A 15,000-nucleotide genomic window follows, 5' to 3' on the forward strand; every position below is an offset into this window, starting at 1 on the left:
ATAATAAACTGTGTTTATGATATCTATTTCGCACCCAGCCAAAACTTTTACCCATTCTATGACGCCAACTACAGTATCGTGTTACACTCTCATAATTGTGTGGAATAATCTTTTTTTTGTTTGGTTTATAAAAGCTCGGTTAGATCTTTATCCACATGTAAACTATACTTAAAGTGGTCACAAAGTGCTTGAGATCCTGTATATGTTTTCCATGCAGATCTATGGAAAACAGAAGGTTGACTGGGTTTGATCACTTCCCAGTGGTGAAAACTGATTGACATGAGGTCATTTCAACCCCAGCTTTGCCCGTTGGAAGGTCCTTCAGTGCATCCCTGTCTGTTTGATCCTAATCATGACCTATGACCTAAGGTTCAGCCTCAGGTTCACATGTACATCACAATGTTGTCATTGTTGCTATAATGTACACTGAGTGTACAAAACATTAAGAACACCTTTTCTAATATTGAGTTGCAACCCCCGTTTTGCCCTCAGTCCGACCAAGCTGACTCCACACTCCAAGACTGCTTCCATCACGTGGACTGGGAGATGTTTCGTATTGCGTCAGACAACAACATTGACGAATACGCTGATACGGTGTGCGAGTTCATTAGAACGTGCGTTGAAGATGTCGTTCCCATAGCAACGATTAAAACATTCCCTAACCAGAAACCGTGGATTGATGGCAGCATTCGTGTGAAACTGAAGGCACGAACCACTGCTTTTAATCAGGGCAAGGTGTCTGGTAACATGGCTGAATACAAACAGTGCAGCTATTCCCTCCGCAAGGCTATCAAACAAGCTAAGCGCCAGTACAGAGACAAAGTAGAATCTCAATTCAACGGCTCAGACACAAGAGGTATGTGGCAGGGTCTACAGTCAATCACGGACTACAGGAAGAAACCCAGCCCAGTCACGGACCAGGATGTCTTGCTCCCAGGCAGACTAAATAACTTTTTTGCCCGCTTTGAGGACAATACAGTGCCACTGACACGGCCTGCAACGGAAACATGCGGTCTCTCCTTCACTGCAGCCGAAGTGAGTAAGACATTTAAACGTGTTAACCCTCGCAAGGCTGCAGGCCCAGACGGCATCCCCAGCCGCGCCCTCAGAGCATGCGCAGACCAGCTGGCCGGTGTGTTTACGGACATATTCAATCAATCCCTATACCAGTCTGCTGTTCCCACATGCTTCAAGAGGGCCACCATTGTTCCTGTTCCCAAGAAAGCTAAGGTAACTGAGCTAAACGACTACCGCCCGTAGCACTCACATCCGTCATCATGAAGTGCTTTGAGAGACTAGTCAAGGACCATATCACCTCCACCCTACCTGACACCCTTGACCCACTCCAATTTGCTTACCGCCCAAATAGGTCCACAGACGATGCAATCTCAACCACACTGCACACTGCCCTAACCCATCTGGACAAGAGGAATACCTATGTGAGAATGCTGTTCATCGACTACAGCTCGGCATTCAACACCATAGTACCCTCCAAGCTCGTCATCAAGCTCGAGACCCTGGGTCTCGACCCCGCCCTGTGCAACTGGGTACTGGACTTCCTGACGGGCCGCCCCAGGTGGTGAGGGTAGGCAACAACATCTCCTCCCCGCTGATCCTCAACACTGGGGCCCCACAAGGGTGCGTTCTGAGCCCTCTCCTGTACTCCCTGTTCACCCACGACTGCGTGGCCATGCACGCCTCCAACTCAATCATCAAGTTTGCGGACGACACAACAGTGGTAGGCTTGATTACCAACAACGACGAGACGGCCTACAGGGAGGAGGTGAGGGCCCTCGGAGTGTGGTGTCAGGAAAATAACCTCACACTCAACGTCAACAAAACTAAGGAGATGATTGTGGACTTCAGGAAACAGCAGAGGGAACACCCCCCATCCACATCGATGGAACAGTAGTGGAGAGGGTAGCAAGTTTTAAGTTCCTCGGCATACACATCACAGACAAACTGAATTGGTCCACTCACACAGACAGCATCGTGAGGAAGGCGCAGCAGCGCCTCTTCAACCTCAGGAGGCTGAAGAAATTCGGCTTGTCACCAAAAGCACTCACAAACTTCTACAGATGCACAATCGAGAGCATCCTGGCGGGCTGTATCACCGCCTGGTATGGCAACTGCACCGCCCTCAACCGTAAGGCTCTCCAGAGGGTAGTGAGGTCTGCACAACGCATCACCGGGGGCAAACTACCTGCCCTCCAGGACACCTACACCACCCGATGCTACAGGAAGGCCATAAAGATCATCAAGGACATCAACCACCCGAGCCACTGCCTGTTCACCCCGCTGTCATCCAGAAGGTGAGGTCAGTACAGGTGCATCAAAGCTGGGACCGAGAGACTGAAAAACAGCTTCTATCTCAAGGCCATCAGACTGTTAAACAGCCACCACTAACATTGAGTGGCTACTGCCAACACACTGTCAATGACACTGACTCTACTCCAGCCACTTTAATCATGGGAATTGATGGGAAATGATGTAAATATATCACTAGCCACTTTAAACAATGCTACCTTATATAATGTTACTTACCCTACATTGTTCATCTCATATGCATACGTTGATACTGTACTCTATATCATCGACTGCATCCTTATGTAATACATGTATCACTAGCCACTTTAACTATGCCACTTGGTTTACATACTTATCTCATATGTATATACTGTACTCGATATCATCTACTGTATCTTGCCTATGCTGCTCTGTACCATCACTCATTCATATATCCTTATGTACATATTCTTTATCCCCTTACACTGTGTATGACAGTAGTTTTTTTTTGGAATTGTTAGTTAGATTACTTGCTCATTATTACTGCATTGTCGGAACTAGAAGCACAAGCATTTCGCTACACTCGCATTAACATCTGCTAACCATGTGTATGTGACAAATAAAATTTGATTTGATTTGATTTGATTTAGAACAGCCTCAGTTCCTCGGGGTATGAACTCTAGGTGTGGAAAGCGTTCCACAGTTGTGTCAAGTTGTCTGTCCTGTGGGTGGTGGACCATTTTTGATACACACAGGGAAACACGCTGTTGAGCGTGAAAAACCCAGCAGCGTTGCAGTTCTTGGCGCAAACCGTTGAGCCTGGCGCCTACTACCATACCCCATTGAAAGGCACTCAAATCTTTTGTCTTGCCCATTCACCCTCTGAATGGCACACACACACAATCCATGTCTCAATTGTCTTAACAATCCTTCTTTAACCCGTCTCCTCCCCTTCATCTACACTGAATGAAGTGGATTTAACAAGTGACATCAATAAGGGATCATAGCTTTCACCATGGATTCACCTGGTCAGTCTGTCATGGAAGTAGCAGGTGTTCCTAATGTTTTGTACACTCAGTGTATCATACTTGCTCAGACATCTCAGAGACAGTTTATGATGTGTGGTTTTTTTTCTCACAATTTTGGATTTATTGTTTAAGAAGACATAAATCATTTAGAACAATAGACAAGAGTAGGCAAGTCTCTAATGGAGAATAAATCAGTGCGGATTCCTTGACGGTGCCAAGCTTTCATGTCCTGCGAACGTACTTGGTAGATATTGGCTGTGTTCACCTGTCAGGAGGGCTGCGAAGTGAAGACATCCAAACTCCTTCTCTTTTGACATGCCTCCATTCTGCCCATTGAAGTTACGATCCAACGAGCCTTTTGTCGAAGAGCTTTCTTTCTCTGTGGTAAAAGAAAAATGGCCCCAGTCAGGCTGAGTTCAGGGTGAATTGTAAAACAGTCGGATGTTTTTTCAACAACTTGTGTCAGAAAATGAAAACCGGCTGAGGGTACACTAGCACTGTAGCATGGGAGAGTTTGGTTTCCTTGAATGACCCACGGAACAATGTGGTTTAAACACAGAGCAACGTTCTGGTGTCAAACAGTGGTATGTTACTACACAGACCACGGCATAGTTGCCAAACGTATCAACTATTTCAGTTGAACAGAAAAGGAGGCACTCGATAGTGAACAACTGAACACACCCGCGAATACACGTAGATTCACCTGCAGTGGTTGGGTTTCTGTCTGCTGGGTAGAAACCAGTGGTTGGGTTCTGTCTGCTGGGTAGAAACCAGTGGTTGGGTTTCTGTCTGCTGGGTAGAAACCAGTGGTTGGGTTTCTGTCTGCTGGGTAGAAACCAGTGGTTGAGTTTCTGTCTGCTGGGTAGAAACCAGTGGTTGGGTTTCTGTCTGCTGGGTAGAAACCAGTGGTTGGGTTTCTGTCTGCTGGGTAGAAACCAGTGGTTGGGTTTCTGTCTGCTGGGTAGAAACCAGTGGTTGGGTTTCTGTCTGCTGGGTAGAAACCAGTGGTTGGGTTTCTGTCTGCTGGGTAGAAACCAGTGGTTGGGTTTCTGTCTGCAGGGTAGAAACCAGTGGTTGGGTTTCTGTCTGCTGGGTAGAAACCAGTGGTTGGGTTTCTGTCTGCTGGGTAGAAACCAGTGGTTGGGTTTCTGTCTGCTGGGTAGAAACCAGTGGTTGAGTTTCTGTCTGCTGGGTAGAAACCAGTGGTTGGGTTTCTGTCTGCTGGGTAGAAACCAGTGGTTGAGTTTCTGTCTGCTGGGTAGAAACCAGTGGTTGGGTTTCTGTCTGCTGGGTAGAAACCAGTGGTTGAGTTTCTGTCTGCTGGGTAGAAACCAGTGGTTGAGTTTCTGTCTGCTGGGTAGAAACCAGTGGTTGGGTTGTGTGGTGCATTATCACTTCCTGAGATGCTGTGATTTATTTGCTTTGTTTCACTGCAGCAGTCTGCGCCAGCGGGGTTCCAACGCATCGGTTAAGACACAATTGTTGTTTTGCTCACGGAGGATTTGATACCCTTTGTTTGACAGACACTCGATCTGTGGGAACAACTCTCTCTCTCGCTCTCTCTGTCCTGCTCTCACGTTCTCTCTTTTTTCCGTTTCTCTCTTTCTCTCTCTCTCTCCCTCTCTCTCTTTTTCACACTCCCCCTCTCTCTTTCTCTCTCTCTCTCCCTCTCTCTCTTTTTCACACTCCCCCTCTCTCTTTCTCTCTCTCTCTCTCACTCACTCCCCTTCCGTCTCTCCTGAACCCAACACTCTTCACCAACCTAGAGTAACCCTCTCTCTCTCTTTCTTTCTCTCTCTCTTTCTCTCTCTTTCTCTCACCCTCTCTCTCTCAGCTTAAATTGATTTAATTTCAAATGTGGCGTTTCTCTGGATTAGATCAATTGATTATGTTAAATCAAATCAGTCTCATTAAGTGTAATGAAGTGCTGAGAAGTATTTACAGTGTTTTTAGAAACAAAGTAAAGCTAACTAAAATGCTACGGTGGTGCACCTCCCAGGCTGGAAAGTCCCAGATCTGGTATTAATCCCACCCATAGTTGGCTGTGTAACCTTCTGTCTGTCTGTCTGTCTATCTGCTTGTCTGTCTGACTGCTGTATGCCCCCCAGCTTCTACCCTCCCTGCCTCACTCCCTGTCTCCCTCCCTCTATCCCTGCCCTGCCTGTCTCCCTGTCTGCCTGCCTGTCCCCGCTCTCTCCCTCTCTCCATCCCAGCCTCTCTCCCTGCCTCCTCTGTGCCCCCCAGGCACAGGGGAAGTGGGAAGGCCCTCTGTGCCCATTTGGGCCCGGGGCTGAGGGGGGTGGATGAGGTCACCCCGAATTCCCCATCTCCCCTTATAGCCTCAGACCGCCTCTCTGATCCATGCCAAACGGGCCCAGCCTACCACAGGACCTGGGCATAAGGCCCCGACATAAAAACACAAATGGCTGGTCTGTAAAAAGCAGCCCGGCTGATGTGACTCATTAAAAAACGCTGGCGCCAAGTCTTTTATTAATTCATTATTGTGTTTGGGGAAAGAGAGGGGAAGAGAGGTAAAGAGAGGGGAAGAGAGAGAAAGAGAGAAGGAGATGGGAAGAGGGAAAGAGAGGGGAAGAGAGGGAAAGAGAGGAGAAGAGAGGGGAAGAGTGGAGAAGAGAGGGGAAGAGATAGGAAGTGTGGAGAAGAGAGGGAAAGAGAGGAGAAGAGAGGGGAAGAGTGGAAAAGAGAGGGGAAGAGATAGGAAGAGAGGGGAAGAGAGGGGAAGAGAGGGGAATAGTGGAGAAGAGAGGGGAAGAGAGAGGAAGAGAGGGGAAGAGTGGAGAAGAGAGGGGAAGAGAGGGGAAGCGAGGGAAAGAGAGGAGAAGAGAGGGGAAGAGTGGAGAAGAGAGGGGAAAAGATAGGAAGAGAGGGGAAGGGTGGGGAAGAGAGGGGAAGAGTGGAGAAGAGAGGGGAAGAGTGGAGGAGAGGGGGAAGAGAGGAGAAGAGAGGGGAAGAGTGGGGAAGAGAGGGGAAGAGATAGGAAGAGAGGGGAAGAGAGGGGAAGTGTGGAGAAGAGAGGGAAAGAGAGGAGAAGAGTGGAAAAGAGAGGGGAAGAGAGGGGAAGAGTGGAGAAGAGAGGGGAAGAGATAGGAAGAGAGGGGAAGAGTGGGGAAGAGAGGGGAAGAGTGGAGAAGAGATAGGAAGAGTGGGGAAGAGAGGGGAAGAGTGGAGAAGTTAGGGGAAGAGTGGAGAAGAGAGGGGAAGATAGGGGAAGAGTGGAGATTAGAGGGAAAGAGTGGAGATTAGAGGGGAAGAGTGGAGATGAGAGGGGAAGAGTGGAGAAGAGAGGGAAAGAGTGGAGAACAGAGGGGAAGAGAGTGGAGAAGAGTGGAGAAGTTAGGGGAAGAGAGGGGAAGAGAGGAGAAGAGATAGGAAGATAGGGGAAGAGTGGAGAAGAGAGGGGAAGAGTGGAGAAGAGATAGGAAGAGTGGGGAAGAGAGGGGAAGAGGGGGGGAAGAGAGGGGAAGAGTGGAGAAGAGAGGGGAAGAGTGGAGAAGAGTGGAGAAGAGAGGGGAAGAGAGGAGAAGAGAGGGGAAGAGAGGGGAAGAGTGGAGAAGAGAGGGGAAGAGTGGAGAAGAGAGGGGAAGAGAGGAGAAGAGATGGGAAGAGATAGGATGAGTGGAGAAGAGAGGGGAAGAGTGGAGAAGAGTGGAGAAGAGTGGGGAAGAGTGGAGAAGTTAGGGAAGAGATAGGAAGAGAGGGGAAGATATAGGAAGAGAGGAGAAGAGTGGAGAAGAGAGGGGAAGAGGGGGGAAGAGTGGAGAAGAGTGGAGAAGAGATAGGAAGAGAGGAGAAGAGAGGGGAAGAGTGGAGAAGAGAGGGGAAGAGAGGGGAAGAGATAGGAAGAGTGGAGAAGAGAGGGGAAGAGATAGGAAGAGTGGAGAAGAGAGGGGAAGAGTGGAGAAGAGATAGGAAGAGAGGGGAAGTGTGGAGAAGAGAGGGGAAGAGTGGAGAAGAGAGGGGAAGAGATAGGAAGAGAGGGGAAGAGTGGAGAAGAGAGGGGAAGAGAGGGGAATAGTGGAGAAGAGAGGGGAAGCGAGGGAAAGAGAGGAGAAGAGTGGAGAAGAGATGGGAAGAGAGGGGAAGAGAGGGGAAGAGTGGGGAAGAGAGGGGAATAGTGGAGAAGAGAGGGGAAGAGAGAGGAAGAGTGGAGAAGAGAGGGGAAGAGAGGGAAAGAGAGGAGAAGAGAGGGGAAGAGTGGAGAAGAGATAGGAAGAGAGGGGAAGAGAGGGGAAGAGTGGGGAAGAGAGGGGAAGAGTGGAGAAGAGAGGGGAAGAGTGGAGAAGAGATAGGAAGAGTGGAGAAGAGAGGGGAAGAGAGGGGAAGAGTGGAGAAGAGAGGGGAAGAGTGGAGAAGAGAGGGGAAGAGATAGGAAGAGTGGAGAACAGAAGGGAAGAGTGGGGAAGAGAGAGGAAGAGAGTGGAAGAGTGGAGAAGAGAGGGGAAGAGAGGGGAAGAGTGGAGAAGAGAGGGGAATAGTGGAGAAGAGAGGGGAAGAGAGAGGACGAGAGGGGAAGAGTGGAGAAGAGAGGGGAAGAGAGAGAAAGAGCGAAAGAGAGGGAAAGAGGGGAAGAGAGGGGAAGAGTGGAGAAGAGAGGGGAAGAGAGAGAAAGAGAGGAAGAGAGGGGAAGAGTAGAGAAGAGAGGGGAAGAGTGGAGAAGAGAGGGAAAGAGAGGAAGAGAGGAAGAGTGAAAGAGAGGGGAAGAGAGGGAAAGAGAGGGAAAGTGAGAGGAAGAGAGGGGAAGAGTGGAGAAGAGAGTGAAAGAGAGGGGAAGAGAGTGGAAGAGAGATGAAGAGAGGGGATGAGAGGAAGAGTAGAGAAGAGAGGGGAAGAGTGGAGAAGAGAGGAAGAGAGGAAGAGAGTGAAAGAGATGGGAAGAGAGGGAAAGAGAGGGAAAGTGAGAGGAAGAGAGAGAAAGAGAGAAGGAGAGGGGAAGAGGGAAAGAGAGGGTAAGAGAGAGGAAGAGAGGGGAAGAGTGGAGAAGAGAGGGGAAGAGAGGGGAAGAGAGGGGAATAGTGGAGAAGAGAGGGGAAGAGAGGAAGAGAGGGGAAGAGAGGGGAATAGTGGAGAAGAGAGGGGAAGAGTGGAGAAGAGATAGGGGAAGAGTGGAGAAGAGAGGGGAAGAGAGGGAAAGAGATAGGAAGAGAGGGAAAGAGAGAGAAAGAGAGGGGAAGAGTGGAGAAGAGAGGGGAAGAGAGGGGAAGAGTGGAGAAGAGAGGGGAAGAGTGGAGAAGAGAGGGGAAGAGAGGGGAAGAGATAGGAAGAGTGGAGAAGAGATAGGAAGAGAGGGGAAGAGAAAGGAAGAGATGGGAAGAGATAGGAAGAGAGGGGAAGAGAGGGGAAGAGATAGGAAGAGATAGGAAGAGAGGGGAAGAGAAAGGAAGAGAGGGGAAGAGAGGGGAAGAGATGGGAAGAGAGGGGAAGAGATAGGAAGAGATAGGAAGAGAGGGGAAGAGATGGGAAGAGAGGGGAAGAGATAGGAAGAGATAGGAAGAGAGGGGAAGAGAAAGGAAGAGAGGGGAAGAGATAGGAAGAGATAGGAAGAGATAGGAAGAGATAGGGAAGAGAAGGGGAAGAGAGGGGAAGAGAAAGGAAGAGAGGGGAAGAGATGGGAAGAGAGGGGAAGAGATAGGAAGAGATAGGAAGAGAGGGGAAGAGAGGGGAAGAGAGGGAAAGAGAGGGGAAGAGATAGGAAGAGATAGGAAGAGAGGGGAATAGAAAGGAAGAGAGGGAAAGATATAGGAAGAGAGGAGAAGAGTGGAGAAGAGAGGGAAAGAGATAGGAAGAGAGGGGAAGAGATAGGAAGAGAGGGAAAGAGAGAGAAAGAGAGGGAAAGAGAGAGAAAGAGAGGGAAAGAGAGATTAAGAGGTAGAAAGAGAGGGGAAGAGGGAACGAGAGAGGAAGAGAGAGAAAGCGAAGGAAAGAGAGGGAAAGAGAGGGGAAGAAATAGGAAGAGAGGGAAAGAGAGGGGAGAAGGATCCATGTTCAGCGGTTTGCTCTCTAAATGTACACTCTGGTCTGGTGGGGTTTTATGCTCCTTTTTCACTTTCTTCCTGGATTTGTATTATTCTCTTTCTAATATTCCCTCTTTCTAATATTCCCTCTTTCTAATATTCCCTCTTTCTAATATTCCCTCTCTTTCTAATATTCCCTCTCTTTCTAATATTCCCTCTCTTTCTAATATTCCCTCTTTCTAATATTCCCTCTCTTTCTAATATTCCCTCTTTCTAATATTCCCTCTCTTTCTAATATTCCCTCTCTTTCTAATATTCCCTCTCTTTCTAATATTCCCTCTTTCTTTTATTCCCTCTCTTTCTAATATTCCCTCTCTTTCTAATATTCCCTCTTTCTAATATTCCCTCTCTTTCTAATATTCCCTCTCTTTCTAATATTCCCTCTCTTTCTAATATTCCCTCTCTTTCTAATATTCCCTCTCTTTCTAATATTCCCTCTTTCTTTTATTCCCTCTCTTTCTAATATTCCCTCTTTCTAATATTCCCTCTCTTTCTAATATTCCCTCTTTCTTTTATTCCCTCTCTTTCTAATATTCCCTCTTTCTTTTACTCCCTCTCTTTCTAATATTCCCTCTCTTTCTAATATTCCCTCTCTTTCTAATATTCCCTCTTTCTTTTACTCCCTCTTTCTAATATTCCCTCTCTTTCTAATATTCCCTCTCTTTCTAATATTCCCTCTCTTTCTAATATTCCCTCTTTCTTTTACTCCCTCTCTTTCTAATATTCCTCTTTCTTTTACTCCCTCTCTTTCTAATATTCCCTCTCTTTCTAATATTCCCTCTTTCTTTTACTCCCTCTCTTTCTAATATTCCCTCTCTTTCTAATATTCCCTCTCTTTCTAATATTCCCTCTCTTTCTAATATTCCCTCTTTCTTTTACTCCCTCTCTTTCTAATATTCCCTCTCTTTCTAATATTCCCTCTCTTTCTAATATTCCCTCTTTCTTTTACTCCCTCTCTTTCTAATATTCCCTCTCTTTCTAATATTCCCTCTCTTTCTAATATTCCCTCTCTTTCTAATATTCCCTCTCCTTCTAATATTCCCTCTTTCTTTTATTCCCTCTCTCTTTCTAATATTCCCTCTCTTTCTAATATTCCCTCTCCTTCTAATATTCCCTCTTTCTTTTATTCCCTCTCTCTTTCTAATATTCCCTCTCTCTTTCTTTTATTCCCTCTCTCTTTCTTTTATTCCCTCTCTCTTTCTAATATTCCCTCTCTTTCTAATATTCCCTCTCCTTCTAATATTCCCTCTTTCTTTTATTCCCTCTCTCTTTCTAATATTCCCTCTCTCTTTCTTTTATTCCCTCTCTCTTTCTTTTATTCCCTCTCTCTTTCTAATATTCCCTCTCTCTTTCTTTTATTCCCTCACTCTTTCTAATATTCACCCTCTTTCTCCCCAGCCCACGAGTAGGTCTGCTGCCTTCTGTTTGGTGACAGGCAAGCTTTGAGATATGTGTGAATCGCTGTTTGACTGTGTTTTCCTCCAAATCTGGAGGGGGATAAGGTAGGTTAGGTTCCTCACATCAGACTCACAAATGGAACTCTATTCCCTATGTAGTGCACCAGGGGGCTCATAGGGCTCTGGTCAAAAGTGCACTATAGAGTTGTAACGGCTTTCATCGGAAGAAGAGGAATCATCGGACCAAAATGCAGCAGGGTAACGTGTTCATCTTTAATAAGAGCTGAATAAACAAAACAACATAAAGGAAAACCGAAACAGTCCTGCAAGGTGAAATAACACTAAACACAAATGAACTACCCACAACCTAAGATGGCAGCAACACAGGCTACCTAAGTATGGTTCCCAATCAGAGACCACGGAAGACAGCTGTCCCTGATTGAGAACCATACCCGGCCTAAACATAGAAATACAAAAACCTAGACGTACAAACATAGAATGGCCACCCAAATCACACCCTGACCAAACAAAAATAGAGTATGACATCCTGGCATGTAAATACCACTACATTAGCGCTGCACTTTATTTTTGGGGGGCATACCCAAAATGCCTACTATTTTACAATGCAGGTACGGGTATTCGGACACGGTCTCTGTCTCATGGATGAATTGATGTGGTGCTGTTTCTGTCCCCCTCCAGACATCCCCTGGGAATATGTGTAGCACATGCCTGGCCCTGGCGTGTGTGCGTGTGTGTGTGTTAGTCCTGTAATAATCCTCCATCTCCCCTTTCTCCTCTCCCAGCTCTGATGGTTTACACACACATACATTGGCATTATGGGCCGAGTTCATGAGGAAGATAACGAAACAGGAGATAACCCCCCCACACACACACACACACACACACACTCACACTCACACATATTAATATGGGTCTGTGTTTGTAAGGAGTTTTTGTTTTTCCAGCCTGAACCTCTTCCCTCATTAGGCACACTGTCAAATATTTAGTGATGTTGTAGTGGGTTGGCCACACTGAACATTTGCATATGGGTCATGGTAATGGTTGTACAAACAGAGGACAGTGGAGAGGGAGAGGACCAGGTAGTGTTATAGAGGAAGGAGGTGACTTGGTGGGTTAGGTTGGGTGTAGGGGAGGGGAGGGGAGGCTGGTAGTTTTAGGAGGAAGAAGGGTTAGGGGAGTGACAAGGGCATGGTCATTGGGGTTTGAGTTTTGTTGGTTAAGAGTTGCGTCGAGAGAGTTTTTTTGAGAAACGGACTGGAAGAGAGAGATCGAGAGGGAGGCAGAGAGAGAGAGAGAGATGAAGAAAGGGAGAGAGAGATTGCAGTTGGAGGCTGTGTTGGCAGTATGGGGTTGGTGCCTATAGTCTGTGGGGCTGTTTCTGCTGCTCCTTCCTGAAACGTGGCCACCCAAACCTGCCTGCCACCCTGCCTCCCTTCCTCCCTGCCTGCCTGCCACCCTGCTGCCCCCCCTGCCTGCTAGCTCCCCCTCTCCCTTCCTCCCTGCTCTGCCTACCTGCTCCATCTCTACCTCCCTGCTCTGCCTGCCTGTCTGCTCCCTCCCTGCTCTGCCTGCTGGCTATCTCTCCCTCCCTCCTTGCTCTGCCTGCTCCCTCTCTCCCTCCCTCCCTGCTCTGCCTGACTGATCCCTCTCTCCCTCCCTCCCTGCTCTGCCTGACTGATCCCTCCCTGCTCTGTCTGCCTGCTCCCTCCCTGCTCTGCCTGCTTGCTCCCTCCCTCCCTGCTCTGTCTGCCTGCTCCCTCTCTGCCTCCCTGCTCTGTCTGTCTGCTCCCTCCTTCCCTGCTCTGCCTGCCTGCTGCCTCTCTCTCGCTCTCTCTCCCTCTCTCCTTGCTCTACCTGCTCCCTGCTCTGCCTGACTGATCCCTCTCTTCCTCCCTCCCTGCTCTGCTGCTCCCTCCCTCCCTGCCTCCCTCCCTACTTGCCTCCCTCCCTCCCTTCCTCCCTGCCTCCCTCCCTCCCTGCCTCCCTGGCTCTGCTCTGGGTTCACATGTGGAACAGTTTACTGTAATGGAACTCTAACTTAGTGGTGGTTTGAAGCTGCCTGCAGCAGTAGAGTGTAATTAACTGGCTCTGGTGAAAGAGAAAGAGCCAGAAAGAAAGAGAGGAAGGGAGAGAGAAGAGAGGGAGATCAGTGGAAAGGGGGATGTGTGTGTTTTTGCACATGTGTGTAGTGTGTGGAGTTCAAGAGTGCCTCTGTGTTGTTTTTGTTATATGTGTGTGTAACTTTGATGTGAGTATGGAAAATAGTTATGTTTCCTGGGCAGGCAGCCACCCCTTAGTGCCGCCCAGTGCCCACACTCTGTCACTGTGCCCATACTCTGCCTCTCTCTCTCTCTCAGCTAGTTCAGCATTTCAACTAGTTCAGCTAGTTCAGCAGTTCAGCTAGTTCAGCAGTTCAGCAGCTCAGTTAGTTCAGCAGTTCAGCTAGTTCAGCAGTTCAGCTAGTTCAGCATTTCAACTAGTTCAGCTAGTTCAGCAGTTCAGCTAGTTCAGCAGTTCAGCAGCTCAGCTAGTTCAGCAGTTCAGCAGTTCAGCAGCTCAGTTAGTTCAGCAGTTCAGCTAGTTTCAGCAGTTCAGCTAGTTCAGCAGTTCAGCAGTTCAGTTAGTTCAGCAGTTCAGCTAGTTCAGCAGCTCAGCTAATTCAGCAGTTCAGCATTTCAGCTAGTTCAGCAGCCAGTTCAGCGGCTCAGATAATTCAGCAGTTCAGCAGTTCAGCCAGTTCAGCAGCTCAGCTAATTCAGCAGTTCAGCATTTCAGCTAGTTCAGCCAGTTCAGCAGCTCAGCTAATTCAGCAGTTCAGCCAGTTCAGTTCAGCAGTTCAGCTAGTTCAGTTCAGCTAGTTCAGCAGTTCAGCCAGTTCAGCTAATTCAGCTCAGCTAATTCAGCAGTTCAGCCAGTTCAGCAGTTCAGCTAGTTCAGATAGTTCAGCAGCTCAGCTAATTCAGCAGCTAATTCAGCCAGCAGTTCAGCTAGTTCAGCTAGTTCAGCTAGTTCAGCAGTTCAGCAGTTCAGCTAGTTCAGCAGCTCAGCTAATTCAGCAGCTCAGCTAATTCAGCAGTTCAGCTAGTTCAGCTAGTCCAGTAGTTCAGCTAGTTCAGCAGTTCAGCTAGTCAGCAGTTCAGCTAGTTCAGCAGATCAGCTAGTTCAGCAGTTCAGATTGTTCAGCAGTTCAGCAGTTCAGCTAGTTCAGCAGTTCAGCTAGTTCAACAGTTAAGCTAGTCCAGTAGTTCAGCTAATTCAGCTAGTTCAGCAGTTCAGCTAGTTCAGCTAGCTAGTTCAGCAGTTCAGTTCGTTCAGCTAGTTCAGCAGCTCAGCTTGTTCAGCAGTTCAGCAGCTCGGCTAATTCAGCAGTTCAGCATTTCAGCTAGTTCAGCATTTCAGCTAGTTCAGCAGTTCAGCTAGTTCAGCAGTTCAGCTAGTTCAGTTAGTTCAGCAGTTCAGCTAGTTCAGCAGCTCAGCTAGTTCAGCATATTCAGCCAGTTCAGCAGCTCAGCTAATTCAGCAGTTCAGCCAGTTCAGCAGTTCAGCTAATTCAGCAGTTCAGCAGTTCAGCTAATTCAGCTAGTTCAGCAGTTCAGCAGCTCAGCTGATTCAGCAGTTCAGCCAGTTCAGCTAGTTCAGCAGTTCAGCTAATTCAGCAGTTCAGCAGTTCAGCTAGTTCAGCAGTTCAGCTAGTTCTGCAGTTCAGCAGTACTGCAGTTCTGCAGTTCAGCAGTTCAGCTAGTTCAGCCAGTTTAGCAAGTTTAGCCAATTCAGCAGTTTAGCTAGTTCAGCCAGTTTAGCCAGTTCTGCAGTTCAGCCAGTTCAGCCAGTCCAGCAGTTCAGCTAGTTCAGCCAGTTTAGCCAGTTCAGCAGTTCAGCCAGTTCAGCCAGTTTAGCCAGTTCAGCAGTTCAGATAGTTCAGTTAGTTCTGCAGTTCAGCGGTTCAGCCAGTTCAGCATTTCAGTTAGTTCTGCAGTTCAGCGGTTCAGCCAGTTCAGCATTTCAGTTAGTTCTACAGTTCAGCCAGTTCAGCAGTTCAGCCTCAGATCTTTCTTTTTTCCCTCTTTGCTTATTCCCAGAATTCCAAGATTCTTCCTCAGTCTCTGTTCCCCCTGATTCACAAACCACGGCCGTTCCAGATAGCAGCCCTGGCTGATTTCCTTGGCTCTGCTGTTTCTCCAAACCACATTTCAAAAACAAGCAGCTGACACCACCCACTCATAAAACCTCTCTGGG

At 47.9% G+C, this 15,000-nt stretch overlaps 1 protein-coding gene across 9 annotated transcripts in view; it reads left to right on the forward strand.

Annotated features, from left to right (window-relative positions):
- Positions 1 to 15,000, forward strand: part of LOC112221723 (retinoic acid receptor gamma-A) — a 71,804-nt gene that overhangs the window by 4,585 nt on the left and 52,219 nt on the right. The window lies entirely within an intron of this gene.

Source organism: Oncorhynchus tshawytscha, linkage group LG22 (assembly GCF_018296145.1).
Source record: "Oncorhynchus tshawytscha isolate Ot180627B linkage group LG22, Otsh_v2.0, whole genome shotgun sequence".
Classification (NCBI taxonomy): Eukaryota; Metazoa; Chordata; class Actinopteri; order Salmoniformes; family Salmonidae; genus Oncorhynchus; species Oncorhynchus tshawytscha.